Consider the following 17,839-nt stretch of genomic DNA (forward strand, 5'->3'; position numbering starts at 1 on the left):
ATCAAGGTGATGTATTACTCATGGATCAAGATGAGCCTGTGACCTACCAAGAGGCCATAATTGGTCCCGAGTCTGAGAAGTGGCTAGAAGCCATGAAATTTGAAATGGATTCCATGTACACAAACCAAGTTTGGACCTTGGTAGAGCCTCCTGTAGGAGTTAACCCTATAGGATGCAAGTGGGTCTTCAAAAAGAAGACTGACATGGATGGTAAGGTACATACCTATAAGACAAGACTGGTTGCAAAAGGATATAAACAAATTCATGGGGTTGACTATGATGAAACCTTTTCACCAGTTGCAATGCTTAAATCTGTTCGAATTTTACTTGCTATCGCTGCATATCATGATTATGAAATAGGGTAGATGGATGTCAAAACTGCTTTCCTTAATGGGAATCTTCTTGAGGATGTGTACATGACACAGTTTGAAGGATTTGACATACCAGAAGAAGCCCAAAAGATATGTAAGTTACAAAGATCAATCTATGGATTGAAGCAAGCTTCCAGAAGCTGGAATCTTCGTTTTGATGAAACGGTAAAACAATATGGATTAATGAAGAACGAAGATGAGCCTTGTGTCTACAAGAAGGTTAGTGGGAGCATGATCATTTTCCTGGTATTATATGTAGATGACATATTACTCATTGGAAACGATGTCCCTACCCTGCAACAAGTAAAGTCTTGGTTGGGGAAATGCTTTTCTATGAAGGACCTAGGTGAAGCAGCCTATATATTAGAAATCAGAATCTATAGAGATAGATCACAAAAACTGCTTGGCCTAAGTCAGAGTACGTACATAGACAAAGTGCTGAGACGCTTTAATATGCACGATTCCAACAAAGGATTCATACCTATGAAACATGGCTTGTGTCTATCAAAAACACAATCCCCTTCAACTAAGGAAGAAAGGGATCGCATGAATAAGATTCCATATGCATCTGCAATAGGATCTATCATGTATGCCATGTTATGTACTCGACCAGATGTCTCGTATGCTTTAAGTGCAACGAGTAGGTACCAATTTGATCCTAGTGATGCTCATTAGGTAGATGTCAAGAATATCCTTAAGTATTTCAGAAGGACTAAGGACTCATTCTTGATATATGAAGGTCAGGAAGAGTTGGTTGTAGATGGATACACCGATGCTAGCTTCCAGACAGATAAGGATGACTTTGGATCGCAATCTGGTTATGTGTTTTGCTTAAACGGTGGCGTTGTGAGATGGAAAAGTTCAAAGCAAGATATAGTTGTTGATTCTACAACCGAGGCCAAGTATATTGCTGCCTCAAGTGCAGCAAAGGAAGTTGTTTGGATCAAAAAGTTGATTAGTGAACTTGGCATAACTCCTAGCATTGTGAATCCCATTGGTCTCTATTGTGATAATAATGGTGCTATTGCACAAACTAAGGAGCCTAGATCTCACAAACGATCCAAACACATACTTAGGCGTTATCACCTCCATCGAGAGATAATAGATAGAGGAGATGTGAAAATATTCAGAGTACCTACACTTGACAATATTGCTGACCCACTGACAAAGCCTCTTGCGCAGCAGAAGCATGATGGCCATACTAGATCTATGGGCATTAGGAGAATGCCTGATTGGCTCTAGTGCTAGTGGGAGATTGTTGGTGTAAGCCCTAGAGGCCAATACTTTTGGTACTTGTATCGAATTATTTATTAATAATAAAAGGCTTTTTCTTTATTATGTTTGTTTAATAAAGTCCCTAGAATAGATAATCCGTTTAATGTATCAAGTATGACTTAATCATGAGATCACATTAAACATCAGGACATTATTCTTAAAGTATCCGTAGTCGAGCTTTGTTGTGAAGTGGGATAACATTAAAGCATTAAGACTATTATGTATATAGACTGATGATCACATCTCATGGTTCATGGATAAGGAGTTATCAAGTCTTAAACATATGTATGAATATTAAGAGTAATATTTATATTGGATTGACCCACTTTGAGAATACTATGTAGAATGTTATGCAAAGTGTCATAAGTTATTCTCATGGTGATAATGGTGTATACCACCCTTCGACCTGAAACCACTATGGACCCTAGATGTAGAGTCGAGTACCTTATTGCTGATCAAACCTTGTCCGTAATTGGATGACCATAAAGACAAATGATGGGTACTCCACGAAGCATGCTAAGGGACATGAGTGACCAAGATGAAATTTGCCCATCCTGCATAACATGATAAATGTCTATGGGCCCAATATTGAACTGGACAAGGATGACACGATCTATGCCTTGTGTTCAATATAGACACAAGAGCAACAGGGTAATTATACACATAATTATTATCATAGAAAGATTTGTCATATCACATGACATTTTCGTGTCTTTGGTAGCAGTGTTGTGTTGCTAGATACCACTCACTGCTTATTATGTTAAATATGTGATTTAATATAATTTCCAATGCCGCGAAAACCTATAGGGTCACACACAAAGGACGGATTGATGAGAGATAGAGTAACTAAGGAATACCGTAATGTACGGTGCCCTTAAGTGAATTATAGAACATTGTAAGGTTCGGTGTACTTAAGTAGAATACGAAATATGGTAAGGTACCACGCGCTTAAGTGATTTTGGCATATTATAAGATATGGGCCATATACACTTGAGTGGGCTTTTTAGCTTGCAGCCCACACAAGTGGTTCTATAAATAGAACCCTTGTGTAGAAGCATTAGTGCAGTTGCGATTTCGTTTCTCTATCTCTCTCACATAAAGCCTTCATTCGTAGCAGCTAGCATTGAGATTGAAGGAATCTATTCGTGTGGACTAAGTAGAGGCATTGTCATTGTTCAACGTCCGTGATCGCTCCGTAGATCTGCATCAAAGGTTACAATCGCCACAAGAGGTAACGATTCTATCACTGATCATGCCCATTCGTAAGGATCATTAAAGGAGAAATTTTGAATTCTGCTACGTTTTGGATCGCCCTTCTCCTTCACATATCACCATTCAGGTTGAAGTTGCCGGCTAATCTTCTCAAAGTCTTCTTATCTTTCAAAGATGCCCCAGGCGGGTAAATCTGACTTTGGAGGAAATATTTGATGTCGTAGTACCATGGCTTTTCATCTTTGATCTCTTCAACAGCAAACACATAAGTTGGCCTATCAAGACGCATCACAGTCAAATTGGTAACCTCATTCAAATATTTCACTATGATCCTTGAAGCTAACATTGCAAGAGCATCTGCCATCCGGTTCTCATCTCGAGGGATATGATAAAACTCAACTTTTGTAAAGAAAGTTGAAATCCTCCTCGCATAATCTCTATATGGTATCAAACTGGGTTGATTCGTTTCCCATTCACCTTTTATTTAATTCACAACCAAAGTCGAATCTCCAAAGACATTTAAATACTTGATTCTGAGATCAATGGCCTCTTCGAGCCCAATAATGCAAGCTTCGTATTCTGCCATATTATTTGTACACTTGAAAGTCAATCTAGATGTAAAGGGAAAATGCGTGCCTTGAGGAGTAATAATCACTGCCCCAATGCCACTACCATATTGATTAACAACTCCATCAAATACCATGCCCCAACGGGAACTAGGTTTTGGCCTTTCTTCAAGCAATGGTTCACCACAGTCTTTCATTTTCAAGTACATTATCTCTTCATCAGGAAAATCATATTGCACTTGTAAGACCCTAAATTTGACCCTAAGATCCCTCATGGCATCATATCATTTGCTCATTGCATTGCCTCAAGGATCATAGCATGTTTGGCTCTTTAACCCTAGAAATGGGACTTGTGTGAGTGGTTTGAGACCACCAAGCATGCTTGTATTTTATATTATTGCTTTTCTTATTTTGTTTACTAACCAAAAGCACAAAAATATGTCACTAACTCTTTTATTTTGAAGCTCAAGTGATCAAGTGCTCTAATGCTCCTAGGAGGCTCCTAAGCTCAATAAAGTGACTAGAAGAAGATGAGAAGAAGCATGACAATGGTCCACAAAGTTCCTAATCATCATATATGTCTCCCAAGTATCTCAATTTTCCAATTTGATCAAGATAACCCAAAGGGCTTGAGGATTGATTCCCAAGGAAACCCTAATTCAACTGTGCATTGACTGTGTCTTGCTCATGAAACAACCTCAACCTATGATCAAATTCAATCAATGGAAGTTATTTAATTGACTATTTAATGCATATATGAGCCTATGTGAGTATCCTCAATCATTCATTCATCAAGATTTGAAGTTTGGCCTTGAGAAGTTGACCAGTCAAGTCATCTAACTAAATTGAGGATTACTGAGACCTGACGTTTGATTTGTTTGTCAAATGAATATAACCCCAAGAGAAAAAATGTTCTTAAGAACCATATGAAAAACTTTCATGTTCATCAAAAATCCATTTGAAACTAGGAAGGTCATCATTCATTTCAAAACATTATAGGTCATTTTGACTAAAACCTTAATTTTGGGTCAACTTCCCAAGGACATAACTTCCTTAATTTTTATGATTTTGAGGTGATACCAAATGCATTGGAAATATTAATATGTCTACTTCAAATGTTATGTTGGACAAAATTTCATAATCCTAAAAGAAACACATTTGATAATACAAAACATTATAGGTCACTTTGGACCAAAACCATTGAACTTAAAAAATGTCCAGCTTCAAGAGCCCATAACTTTCTCATGAAAAATCCAAAGATGCAAAATTTAAGTCCAAATTGATCATCTTTAAGAGATATACAACTTTGATGTTGGAGGTTTTTCCATTTGAGGCTTGCATCATTGAAACTGAAGGGCTTGAAGTTGCTTGGTTTTGGCAAAAAATTTCAAAGGGAACCTAGACATGTTTTGTACCTCAAACTTCACAACCAGTTTTCATAAATTTCCATACTCCAAATGGATTTTTGCCCAACATAACTTTTTTTCCTCATTCCAAGAGCTTTCCAACCATTACTCACATGAATATTTTTGGATTTTTCATGTGGGAGTTTCAAAGAGCTTAAAGTTTGTGTCCATTTGTGCAATTTACATTATAACTTGATGTACAAGCTAATGCCAAGCCAGCTGCACGTCCAAATCATTTCTATTTGATCTCAACATGCATTTCAATTCATTCTTTGGATTTGCAAGCGCCTGTACAGGCCCATGGATGAAGGATCCAAGTTCCATGCACACGAGCTACACACTACCTTGCAGCACAGTTCAGCTATAAATCGAAGTGCTTGCTCATTCAAAAACCAACCTGAAGGAGATCTGAAACGCTGCAGAAATCAACACCAAACCTCACTCAAAGGAATTTCAGTTTTTATTTTCAATTTCAAGCTTGAATTTCAACATCATTAGTTGATCTTCAAGTCTTAATTCCTTGACCTTGCATCACCATCACATCTTCATATTAAAATTAGAACAAGAACTTGAGCAGATTGTGTTGTTTGAAGTTGCGTTTCAGAGATATATTACCAAACTATTTTGATCTGGATCTTGCTATACAATGTGAATTGCTTTGGTTTGAACTGTTTTCTGAAGTCCTAAAGCAAGAGGCAGGTCAGTGGTGGTCTTAATTTCATGAATTGTGACATTTCAGATCAAACACCATGATCTTCAACCTCTTGTTTCTCTCTAAATAGAAACATTGAGGAAGATCCAAGGTTACAGGGGTGATGTACATCAACCCAACTTCATTTTGATATCCTTAGTTTTTATTTTTATTGAGGTTGAAATCCCTGCGTGCGGTGGCCGGAAACAGTTAGCTGGCCGGAGAAGATGGTGGTTTCCATCACCATCCCTAAATGGGAGCACCAGAGCCCTCAGATCTTGCCAAAACGTTTTAATCGTGGCCTTGTGTTATGCTGACTTATTTTAATACAATGTGTGATGTGCTTGACCAAAGAACATGGTATGATCGCGCCTCTGAGCCTTAGGATATGTGCCACGTCAATTAATGAAACTATCCAAGGGCGCTGAATTTTTGCTATTTTCCTATTTTCTGATTAATTTCATTTAATTCCTTTTATTTTCAAAAATTCATAAATATTTTATTTGAAGTCACAAAAATATGAGACCAATGGCAAAAAAAATCTTGAAAAATCTAGTTTCATATTTTGAATTTTAATTTTTTTTGTGACTTCATTTAATTTTTTTTGTGAATTATTTGGTTTTTAATAGTTTTTAATTCATTTTAAATACTTTTTGATATTTGAAAATCCCAAAATATTTTCTTAACACATATGGATCATGATAAGTCAATGAAAAATAGTCTCATCAATTTCTTAATTGATTTGAGATTTTAATTCATTTGTGTTATTTTTCATTGTTTTTAATTGTTTTAAAATAGTTTTTGATTTCAAAAATTATTGAAAAAAAAATTTCAAACATTGTTTGACCATGTTAGACCTATGAGAATTTAATTGGACTTATTCAAGTTGATTTGAATTGAATTTGAGGTTTGACCATATTTTGTCCATTTTATTTTACATTTTATTTTAATTCAAAAAAATACCAAAAAAATATGTTTGACTTGTTGACTTCTAATCTTCATTTCTCTTCTGTTTAACATTGGTTGATGATGATTTGATTCACTTTTGACCAATGGTATTTGATATATGATTTCTCTTTTTGTCCATTTCATCTTCATCTCATTTTCCTTTTATTTTGGACAATGAGTTAATGTCTTAGGGTTGGTCTTGGCATATGAGAGGTTTAACCTTCTCTGATCCAAATCAAACTCAACTTGATCCAGGATCAAGTGAGTTGCTTTGTGTCCAAGATAGGTTGCTTCTTGGTCAAGCAAAAAAACTAAAGTCCATACAAGGCCTTTCTTATTTTCTTTTGGCATGGCAAGTTTTTGGAGCTTGGCTTACTAGTCATGATCTCTAACTTGTGTTTATTTGCCTATAGTTTTATTGACCGGCCTCAGATAGGTGTGACTACTACATTAGTCCACTTACGATTGCTTAACATAGCGCTAAATTGTCTTATGAAAACTAACATAACGACTAATTACTAACTTTAATTTGAGCCTTTAATTTCTTGCAATTTACTTTAATGCAGTTTACTTCTTGCTCATTTATTCATGTTGCTTTTGACTTTGCTCACTTGAGCACATATTTTATGCTTATGCCATTTTTCATTTGCTCATTTGAGCTCATTATTGTATATAAATATATTGTTGTCTTGTGTTGGTTTTGCTTTTGTTTTGTGTGACCCAATGCAAAAAGGAGAAAGGACTTAGAATTAGGACTTACCTATGCTTAAAGGAGTTCAAGAGCAACTAGGCCTCATGCCTTTAGAATTCTAAATGTCAAAGTTGACTTCAAAGGACTTCTAATCTAAACTCATTCTTTGTCCATTCCTCTTATTGTGTTGTGAACTTTTTGATGTTTGCTATTGTGTGATAGGGATTCCATCTTGAGATAGTAATAAGGACCATTGTCATGAGTAGCCAAGTTAAGAGAGACAAGCCAAATGGAGATCCTAGGAGCTTGAATCCAAATATTGAGTGATTTCTTGTTGTTTGCTAAGTCCAGAGGAAAAGAGCATCTTGAATCATCTTTATGATTTCAAGAAAAGGGACTCCAAGGGTTTTATCTCTTTCTCTTATCTTTGAATGCTTTAGGACTAGCCATTCTCTTCTTCTCTCCACTCTAACCCAAGCCAAAACTCTTTTTGTGCAAACTTTGACATTGTTTCAAATTAGAAACCTAGGCCTTATGCCTTTGACTTTTCAAAGATCTTTTCATTAATACTCATTGTGAAATAATCTTAATCCAACTTTGACTTCATTTTATAAATAAATATAACTTGTAAATACAACTCACTTCAAGTTGATTTTGTGATTCCAATGGCCACCTTTGTTAAAACGTTTCATAAACATTAGCCATAGGTTTGAGTTATCATAGTGGTTGATGTAAACCTCACCTTATCCTTAGTGATTGGATTATAAGTCTTCCATACTTATTATTGGGTTAACCCCTCACTAGTATGTTGAAGCTCTCCTCACATGGTGATTGTTGGTTTAGGTTGAGTTTTCTCCCTTTGATAACAAAAGACCTTAAGGCTTTTGATCAAATCAATTCACCAATCTTTGAGATTTTTACCCCGAACTACGAGGTTTTGATACTCCTTTGTGATGGTACGTAGGCAATGGGTTCATCCATTCAAACAACAAAATTGTAAATATAATCTATTCTTTTCTCACCCCCCAATCTTTTGCACATATTTCACAAATACCAACCTACAACACATATTGGCAAAAAGAGGTTCCCTTCGAGTACTAAGGATGTTTTGGGTGCGTAAAACCTTCCCATTTCATAACCAACACCCTTACCTAGATCTCTGACATTTTTATTAGTTTTTGATTTGATAAAACTTCTTACTTGTCTTTTGTTCGCTTTTTAGCCTTTCATTTGGACAAATAAAAGTGCGGTGGCGACTCGAATTGTATGTTTACTTTTGGTTTAGTCAATAAACCTAAAGGTAACGAATACCCAGCTACAACACTGACTGGTAATCTTCAATCGATTGGTAAGCCAAATGGTCAGCCAAGATACTACCTTTGATTGCTTTCTAAGATCGGTATTCAATATCATACTCTGATAACAACATCCGCCAACGGGCAATCCTCCTAGTTAAAGCAGGCTTCTCCAATATATACTTGATTGGATCCATTTTGGATATCAACCAAGTGGTATGATTCAACATATACTGATGTAGACGCTTAGCAGCCCAAGCTAATGTGCAACAACTTTTCTCAAGCATATAGTACCGAGTCTCACAATCGGTGAACTTCTTACTGAGGTAGTAAATTGCACATTCTTTCTTTCCAGTCTCATCTTGGTGACCAAGAACACAACGCATACTATCCTCAAGCACAGTCAAATACATGATCAACGATATTCCTTCAGTAGGTGGAAACAAAATCGAAGGTTCAAGTAAATGTTCTTTGATATTGTCAAAAGCTTTTTGGAAATCTTCGGTCCAATCACAAGATTGATATTTCCGAAGAAGCTTGAATATAGGCACACATGTGGCAGTTGTCGCAACTAGTGCGAAAAAACAAACCGGCGAAAAAAAGAGAAACAAAAGAGTCGCCATCGTTCGTTATTTATTCCAAAGGAGGGAAAGGAAACGATCAAAGAAAACCTGAAGAGAAGGAAAAGACAAGGTCTCGCAACCAAATCTTGGGTTCGGGAGTCGATTATGCAAAGGGAAGGTATTAGCACCCCTATGCATCCGTAGTACTCTACGGGATCCACTCTTGTTGTTCTAGTCTAAAGGGTGTAGGTTTATCTAAAGTACTATCTGCTAAAGGGAAGGTTAAAATTAAAATGAAAATAAAAATGACTCGCAAGGATGTCGCATCCACTGCCTACGTATCTCATCTGAGTATGAGAATCAGAGTCTTCGTAGCTCGGCTACCTATGGGTTAAAGAGAAGTGTGCTCGATAAGACATCGCGTCTTATGCCTACGTATCTCATCTGGAATGAGAATCAGAGCAAAACGTAGTTCAGCTAGCTACGGGAACAAGGGTCTCGATTGCAACTAGGACAATAGAAAGGGAAGGTCTCGATCGCAACGAGGGCGAGAGGAAAGAATCGCAGCAAGGGAGAAAGCAAACAAGGATTAGTTGTTAGTCGTTAGTCAAAAAAACTCGACAAGACATTTCATCTCGTGCCTACGTATCTCATCTGAACATGAGAATCAGAGTTGCCGTAGTTCGGCTAACTAGCGGTTAAGGATTGCCATCTGAACATGGAGTTACAAAAAGAGGACACCAGTTGTGTCAAAGGAAAGTGGGCAATGGGTTCAACGTCCTCGCAGTAGGTGTCGCAACTCGCTGAATCGAGTCTTAGGCAGTTACCTCTTTGCAGTAGAATGGACTGACATGCCACAAGTTCGGAGACACATGGATGGTCTAAAAGTGGGGAAGCTCTGCCCTAGAGTTGTCATGCAATATGGACCTATGTGTTAGGATTTACAGAGGGAACATCTACCTAATGTTAGCATGCAAAGAATAAGGGAATTCTACCTATGTTATCATACAAAGGGTTCTACCTAATGGGTGCAACCTAAACGAAACAAGAGTCGACGGATGGAGCAAGGAGAGGAGCCACGGATAAGGGTAGATGGCGATGCCGGAGGCAATCGACTTAAAGGTAGATGGCGATGCCTGAAGCAATCGACTTACAAGAGAAATGGCGATGCATGAAGCAATCGACTTACAAAAGGATGGATGAATATGTGTTGGTTCTGTTAAGTTTTGAAAATGATTACTCGACGTTGGATCGAGCTTTTGATCTTGTTTTGAAATGATTATCGAATGTTCGTTTTAATTTTTGTATTAACAGATGAATAAAAATGAAAGAATAAACATTATACACTTCATGGGAGAGGGGTACATTTGTTATGAATGGGGATTGTTCATGGCAATCAAACAATAAGAATATGTGCCTCATACATCATACAAGTAGGCAACAATTATCGATCAAATTAGATAAGTAAATAGGTATAATCAAATCCAAGAATCAAATAATGAAATAAAGGTGAATTAAACAATGCATGAGAGTATGAACATGTTAGACAATCAAGCAATAGTAAGCATGGATGAAAGAAACAAGTGTAACAAATAATAGATGAATCAGACAGATATAAAGATGCACAAAAAGGATCCACTGAAATAATTAAATCAAGAAATGAGGTAAGGACCAAATAAAATCATGGTGAAAGGCCTCTAATACATGGCATATGAGATGAACAAGGGAGGATCGAAAGATCTCTTCAATTACCATAAGCAATCCCTAAGTCAAACATCGATCATAAAGAAGTCAACTGAAAATTCAAGTCAACTTAAAAAATATCAAATACATAGAAAATTAATCAAGAAAATTATGAAAAATTAAACTAAATAAGATAGGGTCAGGACATCATCATCCCCCAAAAATATTTTTTAAATAATGAAAATTAGTATGTGAATTAATTGAAAAAAAAAAGGTAAAACCAAAAGTCAACCAACAAGAATATGTAAGAAATAAATCCAAAATAAATTGAAAATGGGAAATAAAATCCCAAGAAAAGGTCAGGTTGACCATGGGACATTGGTCAACCTTCATCCCAAAAATAAAAAGCTAAAAAGAATTTTAAGTCATAAGAATAAAATCAAGAAAGAAATGTGTGTTAACATGGACCATTTTGGATAAATAATTAAAATAAAATATTAACATTAAATAAATACAAAAATAAAAACTAAATAAAATTAAATAAGACATTAAGAAATATGGAAAATATTTTTGGATATTTTTATGAATAAAGAAAATACTTTAAAATGATTAAAATCACAACAGAAAAATAAATGTGAATTGAAAAAGAAAATGAAAATAAATGGATTGGTGTTGATGGGCCCTGAAAGGGAGGTGTTGAAAGCAACTTGCGTAGGCCCAAGGTCCAAAAACTAATAAGTCAGGCATGACAAGGTGAAATAACATTTTATTAAAATAAATCATGTAAACCTCATGTCAATTGGTCACACTGAACATAAGTCACTGCAGGACAAAACAACACGAATGGCCAGGATTAAAACAAAAGCAAGTGATCCTAGGGTTATTAGGGTGCCACATCATCGTCTTCTTCATGAAGACAAACCCTAGCCATGCAGCCACGAAAATGTGAAAAAAAATAGTGGATTTCTTCAATCTTCCACTCATGAATGCAAGCTCTATAGTGCACCAAATGCCACGAAATAAAAACCAAAATTCAAGTATGAAATGTGTAAATTATCATTGTAACTTGTTTTAGGTTAAATGATGGTTTGATCATAGAGAAAAATTGACCACAAGATGTCAACATGGACACGGGCAAAGGCAAAAAATTCAGCATGCATAAATTAATAACAAGAACACAAGCATGTGGTTGGCATTGTAAACAAGCATGAAACAAACATGAGCATCTAATTGGCATGGAAAACAATAATGATAATAATGATGAGCATGATGATGATGAACAAGCATGGTGCAAGCATGATATATCAATGGATGGCTATGGAAGATAGAGTAAGATGATTTCCTAGTGGAGGCTAGGTCCACTGCCCCTTGATTATGGAGAGATATGGAAGAATATGAGGCTGCCTTAATGCTTCACTTCAAGGGCTTGATGAGAAAAATAAACTCTGCTATGTGATGCTCTTGGCATTGCTTGCTTCGAAAATTTTAACGCTCTTTTTAGGTTTATGGTTTGTTTAGCCTAAATATGGTGAAACAAAGTGTCTAATGGGTTGAAATCCATGTTATCCATAATGCAAAGTGAGGTGTATTAGGGCATGTGAGATTGTTTCTTATTTGGCAAAGTTTAAATGAATGGACATATTGCTGCAAGGCCCAAAATGAGGTAGAAAAATGTGGGTTGGTTTGTGCATGGCTTGGCAAGCAAGAAATCCATTCCATGGTGGTGACTTTATGGCCATGTAACTTGATGATCAAGCCACCAATTGGAGAAATAATGCAAACAGTAAAAAGATCTCATGGAGTATGTCATCTTTCATGTTGAGCACAAGTTGAAATGATGAATGGAAGAATGTGAAAAATGGCCCTCAAGTTCAGGTCTCACCATGCAAAACTGATTGGGCCAGTTTGGCCTAACATGTTGCCTAGAAATCAAGTCATGATGCCAACTTTAGGTGAATGTATCTCTCTAATTATGGATCCAAATGAGATGATTCCAAAAGGATGTGAAAGAGGACATGACAAGGTGTAATTATTGTGAAGAAAACATTTTCAAATGATTCCTTGAAGTGCAAGAAAACTGGCCAAGAAGTCTTGACAAAGCATAACTTTCTCAATTTTAATCCAAATGGAGCAAAATTTACATCTCTAGAAAGCTTGGAACAATAGGAACAACTTTCATGCTGAGGAAAGTTTCAAATGGAGCTTTTATCTTGATAGAAAATGGGCATAAAGTGAGTGCAACAATCATGAAAACTTGCCCTAAATGGAAAGTCAACCATTTCCAAATTAAGTAACTTTTCCAATTCCTGATTAAATGATGAATCAATGATCCAACCTTGATCAAATTTCACATGTAGGACTCCCTAGGCATGGATTTTGAGATTCCACTCTCAAAATGTTAGGAGTTGACTTTTCTTGCCCCACGGTTGACTTTTCCCAAACTGACTGATTCCCGATTCCAATGATCAATTGAAGCACCTCTTACTCAAATAAAGAGTTGATTTTTTGTATGTAGACCCTGATGGACATATGGAGGGCCATGGAAAAGAGTTTCACCCAAAGAATCAGAAATAAACTGATTTTATACCAAACCCTAGTTTAGGGCAAAATTGATCGGGAACTGATTGGACTGCTTGCCAATGGATCTTTCTGAGATAATTGGGAATATTCCTAGGCCAAGATGCCTCTTCAATCATGACATGGATGAGCTCCTCTACTTCCAACCAAACATTGCATGTTGCAGGTAGCCATGAAACCCTAATTTCCTGATTAAATCCAGATGAACACTCTAATAGCTCTGAATCCTTCACTAATGAACTAAGGACCATAATAAGATACCTGGAGACCCCTGAGACTCTTGAGACTTGTATATTTAGAGAATGAAGTCCAATTCTCAATCTTGCTTTGTATGGGCTCCTTCTGTTAAGGAGTGATAAATCAAAATCTGATTTCCATGTCACTAATGCAATATGCAATGAGTATGACCTAGTATGATGCAAATGATGTGTGAAACATAATCCCATGCTTCCAGAAAAAATGAAGGGTAAATTTTGGGGTATTACAGCTGCCCCTATTCAATCAACTGGAGACCCAAATGGAAGATAACAACGACTTTTGCACTTTCGAGGTATCAAGGGATTGAATACGATAAGAGCCCGAAAATTTACATTGAAGTGTGAAAGTGAAGAATGAAGTAATAATGCCTGTCAGGATCGGCAAAGAGGTAGTCTTGGTCTGAGCATCAACAAAGAATCCGTCTGGTACGGTGAGAGTCGGTCTGAAGACCGAAAAAAGAATGTTAACCTGAATACCAAAATAAATGGTAACACAGAAATAACCATAGCCTGAGATCCGCTCATCAATCTGAATATTGGAAATGACTTCGATCTGAGCATCGGAAGATATGAGGTTACCAAACATCGGTCTGAACACCGGGAAACTGGCCTGAGCGTCACTTCGGTCTGAATACCGGAAAACTGGCCTGAATGCCACTTCGGTCTGAATACCGTAAAATTGGCCTGAATGCCACAAGTTGCGTCGACCTGAACGTCGAAAACTTCTTCGATTTGAACATCTGAAAACTGGCCTGAATGCCACTTCGGTCTGAATACCGAAAAACTGGCCTGAATGCCACAAGTTGCGTCAACCTGATCATCGGAAACTTCTTCGATCTGAACATCGGAAAACTGGCCTGAATGCCACTTCGGTATGAATACCGGAAAAACTGGCCTGATTTCCACAAGTTGCGTCGACCTGAACGTCGAAAACTTCTTCGATCTGAACATCGGAAAACTGGCCTGAATGCCACTTCGGTCTGAATACCGGAAAACTGGCCTGAATGCCACAAGTTGCGTCGACCTGACCGTCGGAAACATCTTCGATCTGAACATCGGAAAACTGGCCTGAATGCCACTTCGGTATGAATACCGGAAACTGGCCTGAATGCCACAAGTTGCGTCGACCTGAACGTCGGAAACTTCTTCGGTCTGGATACCGGAAATTTTCATGCCTGTCAGCATCGGCAGAAATAGGGAAAATGATAATTGAGGCGGCGCGTGGGCCAACGACCCCTGCTGGGAATATTAAGGATAAATCATGAACAAACTTCAGTCTGAGTACTGGAAACAGAACTTCTGGCTTATCACTTGGGATACCGAGAATGTCTTATGCTTTACATGTATATGTTTGAACTTTTCAATGGCGTAATGCTCCATGAAAAAGGAAATGCTACGCGATTTGGGAGTATGCAATGCGATATGATTCTACATGCAAGGATGCGAAATGCTAGGTTAAAGAGAACGCCAAGCCGAGGCAAGGAATTCTGATGGGGAAATGATAACAATCTTCTAGACCCTGGCAATGCTGTTGGATATACACAGCCTAATGAATTCTGCGGAGAAATGAACCACCCCGCGTTGTTCTGGCAATAACAAAATACTGAGACTCTGACTTGGGAGAGAATGACACTGAAAGCTTGCTGCTGAGGAAAGCGACAGGGGTTCTGGCGACCATAATCTGCGAAAGAGACGACTCAGCAGGGGAAGCAAACACTGATACGGTATCAAGATTCTGCTTCAAGGAAAGGGACCATGGATCTAGCGTCGAGATCATCGATCTAGCATCGAACTCTAAGGAGTATCCGCTTCTGCTGGGAAGACATAGTCTGGCACTGTCAACTCCGCTGGGGATAATACAGTCTGGTGCTGTCAACTCTACTGGGGAGTGTATAATCTGAAACAACTGCTTGGGGAAGTATCGTATTGAGAACCTGCTGGGGATTGAAGAATCCAATGCTCGGATCAGCTATGCAGGGATAAGATGCCAAATACCAAATGTTGAAGAAAAACATCCGCGATCATCTGCTGGGTACCTTAAGGAAATGCCCCGAGTGTACCTGTCCTGAATAGACAATCCAAAGCACTTAAAATTTACAGCAATTTTAAATGTTTATTAAGCATGTACCTGTAAAGCTCTTATGTTTCATGATGCAATGTTTATCAAAAATTCAGACGTCATTTTTGCAAACAAAACAGTAAAATGAAAACGAACACAGATATATACTGAATAACATGATTTTATTGATTTAATGGCCTCTGAATAGGCATATACATCAGGAAGCAATCCCTGGAAAGAGGCCATTGCATAAAAGATAAACACATAAATTAATCTAATGGCAATATGGAATGGATTTCTATCGGGTTCCAATTCTGCTATGACTCGCTCGTCTTCAAGATCCTCCAAATGATCAGCTTTCTGAAAAAAGTGATTGGACTGTTTCCTATCCTTCAGAAGTTTCCAGTTATCGACACGAGATGAGATTCAGAACTACTCAGAATGCATTCATTCGTTTAATCCCTAACTTTTGTCTGGATCGCCCTTTCGGGTTTTTAATCCGCCGGGATACCCATTTTTGCCTAAGTTTCCTTTTCAGGTTTTCAACTTACCGGGTGTACAATCTTTTCATTTTTAATCCCTAACTATATATCCCAAACCTTTTTCATTTTCTTGGTTCGCCGGGATGCCCATTTTTTTGCCTGAACTATTCTTTTTACTGTCCAGCGGGTCTATTTTATGCGAAGTATTTTTTAACTGGGTCTGAGTTCACAGGGGAAGTGAAGTCTTCATCATCCATAGTTGTAAGCATTAATGCTCCACCATCAAAAATCTTGGTGATAATATACGGTCCATCATAGTTAGGAGTCCACTTGCCCCTGTGATCTGTCTGAGGAGGAAGGATCCTTTTCAACACCAAATCTCCGACTTGGAAGCATCGAGGATGCACTTTTTGATCAAAGGCTCTCTTCATCCGACTTTGATACAACTGCCCATGACAAATGGCTGCCATTCGCTTCTCTTTTATAAGACTCAACTCATTGAACCTTGTCTGAATCCACTCAGCTTCGTCTAACTTGACATCCAGTAGGACTCTTATTGAAGGAATCTCCACTTCAACAGGTAGGACTGCTTCCATACCATACACAAGGGAGTAAGGGGTTGCCCCGGTCGATGTACGTACTTAAGTGCGGTACCCATGTAAGGCGAAGGGTAGCATCTCATGCCAATCTCTGTACATAACGACCATCTTCTGCACAATCTTCTTTATGTTCTTATTTGTTGCCTCAACAACACCGTTCATCTTAGGACGATAAGGGGAAGAATTGTGATGTTGAATGTTGAAGTTCTTGCACAACTCCCTCATCATTTTGTTATTGAGATTAGAACTATTATCAGTAATGATTCTTTCGGGAATCCCATAACGACAAATGATTTCTTTCTTAATGAATTGGGCAACCACATGTCTGGTGACCTTCATAAATAACGCTGCTTCGACCCACTAGGTGAAATAGTCGATGGCAACAAGGATGAAGCGATGCCCATTGGAAGCAGTCGGCTTAATCTTTCCAATCATATCAATGCCCCACATAGCAAACGGCCACGGCGAAGACATCACATTCAGAGGATTTGGCGGCACATTCACCTTATCAACATAAATCTGGCATTTATGACACTTCTGAGCATATTTGCAACAATCAGATTCCATGGTCATCCAGTAATAACCCGCTCTCAACAATTTCTTAGCCATTGCATATCCGCCGGCCTGAGTACCGAAGGAGCCTTCATGAACTTCCTACATTAACATGTCTGCTTCGTGTCTATCAACGCATCTGAGCAAAACGATGTCGAAGTTCCTCTTATACAACACGTCGTCTTTGTTCAAGAAGAAACTGCCTGCCAATCTTCTCAAAGTCTTTCTATCATTGTTGGATGCCCCTGCAGGGTACTCTTGATTCTTCAGAAAACACTTGATGTCGTGATACCAGGGCTTGTCATCAACTACCAGCTCAACAGCAAACACATATGTGGCCCTATCAAGGCGCATAACATCGATCTTGGGAACATGGTTCCACCGAATCACCTTGATCATGGAGGATAGAGTAGCAAGAGCATCTGCCATCTGGTTCTCATCACGAGGTATATGATACAGCTTTATTGTTGTGAAGAAAGTCAACAATCTTCTCATGTAATCTCTGTAGGGACCAGGTTAGGCTGGAGAGTATTCCAATCACCATTCACTTGATTGATCACTAGAGCCGAATATCCGAAGATGTCCAGAGTCTTGATTCTCAAATCAATGGCT

The sequence above is a fragment of the Lathyrus oleraceus genome, chromosome 2 (assembly GCF_024323335.1).
Source record: "Lathyrus oleraceus cultivar Zhongwan6 chromosome 2, CAAS_Psat_ZW6_1.0, whole genome shotgun sequence".
Lineage (NCBI taxonomy): Eukaryota > Viridiplantae > Streptophyta > Magnoliopsida > Fabales > Fabaceae > Lathyrus > Lathyrus oleraceus.